At 56.4% G+C, this 2,864-nt stretch overlaps 1 pseudogene across 1 annotated transcript; it reads left to right on the top strand.

The window, feature by feature from the left end:
- On the top strand, positions 1 to 2,392 carry LOC309800029 (WW domain binding protein 1-like; annotated as a pseudogene). The gene is made up of 2 exons: positions 1 to 588; positions 1,004 to 2,392. The product of its transcript is annotated as a WW domain binding protein 1-like (transcript).
- Positions 2,393 to 2,864: the final 472 nt, after the last annotated feature.

The following is a 2,864-nucleotide window of genomic DNA, read 5'->3' as shown; positions in this document are numbered from 1 at the left end:
CCGCCTGCCGATGCAGGGGACACGGGTTTGTGCCCCGGTCCGGGAAGATCCCACATGCCGCGCAGTGGCTGGGCCGGTGAGCCATGGCCTCTGAGCCTGTGCGTCCGGAGCCTGTGCTCCGCAACTGGAGGAGCCGCAGCTGTGAGAGGCCCGCGTAGCGCAAAAAAAAAAAAAAAAAAAAAAAAAAAAAATATATATATATATATATAAAGAAAGAAAAAAAAGAAAAAACAAAGATTTAAAAGGAAAAAACAAAAATGTTCATTATTCACAGATGTCATTTCCTTCAGAATAGTCTACAGAAAATATGAGAAATAGGCAATTTAGCAAGGTGTCTGGATGAGATACATAAGTCAATTGCGTTTCTAAATGCCAGTAACAAACAATAAGCACAAGGAAGAAGAGGGAGGAGGAGGAGGCAGGTGGCGGTGCCATGGCGGAGGAGGGGGAGGGGGATGGAGAGGAGAAGGCTCCTGGGTGGTGTGGCGCTCCTGCTCCCCCAGGCACTGCCCAGCCCCCTGTCAGCCAGGGCTGAAGCCCCGCAGATCTTAGCTCTCCTCTCATTTTCGGCCTCACGAATATTAGTTTGTTCTCACACACGCTCAGCCTGCAGAAACCGTTAGATGTTCTCAGGTCGCCACGAGGAAAGCTGACGGTCCTGGACCTTACCAGAGCTGTGTCTGGAGGAGAGCCCTCTCTTCCAGGTCCAGGATGCCCCTCATCTGTGGGTGCTGGGCACAAGCTGGCTACTCTGTGGGTGCTGTGGTTGTTGGACTGACGTTTGAGGGACCATCAGGAGCAGGTGGAGCAATGACCAGTTTGCTAGATTCTTAGAAGTGGAACTGGGGACTGTGGGATTATAGGCTCTCCAGGGCCTAGGCTGTGTGTCCCCATCCAGTGTCTGGCTGACCATGCCCACCTTCAAGATTCCTTGATTGTGAAATGAGAAACTCGGGGGCCTTCAACCCTAGTCTCCTTTAGCCTCCACTGGCCAGATGACAAGCACTTCACCAGGATAAGGAAACCTGCGTGGGTACCAACAATCAAAGCTCCATCTGTGACACAGGACACTGCTGTAGACAGTCTCAGGGCTGCAGCTACTACTATGAACTCTGGTGGTTCTGGCTCGTGTGGACCATCATCATCATCCTGAGCTGCTGCTGCGTGTGCCACCACCGCCGAGCCAAGCACCGCCTTCGGGCCCAACAGCGGCAACATGAAATCAACCTGATCGCCTCCCAGGAAGCCCACAGTTACTCAGCGCTGCCATTTTATTTCAGGTTTTTGCCGAACTCTTTACTACCTCCTTATGAGGAAGTGGAACCGACCTCCGACTCCTCCCCCACCATACAGTGCCTTCCAGCTCCAGCAGCAGCTGCCTGCACAGTGTGGCCCTACTGGCGGCAGCCCCCCGGGCGCCGACCCCACCAGGGGCTCCCAGGGGGCTCAGAGCAGCCCCCCGTCCGGGCCCAGCAGAAGCAGCACGCGACCCCCGAGCATCGCTGACCCTGAGCCCTCCGACGTGCCAGCAGACCCAGCAGCCACCAAAGCCCCCGAGATGGAGCCCAGTGGCTCTGTGGCCAGCCTCGGGGAGGTGGACCCTGGGGCCTTCCTGGACAAGGATTCCGAATGTAAGGAGGAGCTGCTGAAAGAGTACAGCTCCGAGCAGGGCGGCGCCCTCCCTGACAGCAAAGACAAGACGCCCGGCAGACGTCGCCGCTTCACAGGTGACTCGGGCATCGAGGTGTGTGTGTGTGCAACTGGGGCCACCATGATGACGACCTCAAAGAGTTCAACACGCTCCTCGACGATGCTCTGGACGGGCCCCTGGACATCTGCGACAGCTGCCACGTGCCGCCCCCTGGCGACGAGGAGGAAGGGCTCTGCCAGCCCTCCGAGGAGCAGGCCCGGGAGCCCGGGCACCCTCACCTGCCGCGGCTGCCTGCCTGCCTGCCTCCTGCTGAACACCATCAACGAGCAGGACTCCCCAAACTCCCAGAGCAGCAGCTCCCCCAGCTAGACAGGCCCTGCCTGCGCCCGAGAACTTGGCGACGCAACCAGGGTAGGGGAGAACCGTGAGAGAAGCATTAAGTGACTGTGTTCCTTTTTTTTTTTTTCTTTCCCCTCTGCTCCTGCGTTTTCCTGCATCTCCAGGTACAGTTTGGGGTGTGGGTGCCTCGCCCCCCATAGATACAGTGTCACGGAGGGCCGAGAAGTTGTCCTGTGACTCATTCCTCATACCCCACCCCGTCCCCCTTACCTCTTTTCAAGTCACGTGTCACTACCTGCTTGGGTCAGAGAGATGGGCGTTTCAGAAGCCCCCAAGGAGGGGATGAGACTGTGCCCTGAGGTGACTGTTGGTGATGGAGTGGATTCATGTTCTGGTGTGAGTTGATGAGAACCTCGCCGTGTCTCAGTCTGAGAGGTGGCAGGTCTCAGCCCTGGGTGAAGCCTCAGTGGTCCGGGGATTGTCGCCCCTCACTGCCAGTGTCTCTGGAGCCGGAATTGGGCTCCTCCTGTGGGAGGATGAGAGCTGACTGGCGATTGCGTGGCGGGTTGGTAAAGGGCTTGTGCTCTCAAATTCCAGGTGACGAGATCGAGGTGGCACGATGCATCCTGGAGGGGCCCCTTCCCAGCAGGTCCTGGCTGGCCGCAGACTGGTTCAAGTGTAGAAGATTACACCTGCCTTCTCTTTGGTTTTTTCTTTTAAAAAAAACCAACAACAGAAGTGAGCTGAAAATAAGAACTTGACCAGTGGGCAGGCAAGAATTCTGTTTTGGAAAAGGAAAATTTGTGGCTTTTTCCCAACTTGGCCTTCAAAGAGTCCTGGCTACAGTTGAGCCAGAAGGAGATGTTTTGTGTGC

The sequence above is a fragment of the Mesoplodon mirus genome (assembly GCF_964341445.2).
Source record: "Mesoplodon mirus genome assembly, chromosome: 3".
In the NCBI taxonomy this organism is placed as follows: domain Eukaryota; kingdom Metazoa; phylum Chordata; class Mammalia; order Artiodactyla; family Ziphiidae; genus Mesoplodon; species Mesoplodon mirus.
The sequence above is the reverse complement of the archived record's forward strand: the minus strand, read 5'-3'. Positions and strand labels throughout refer to the sequence as shown.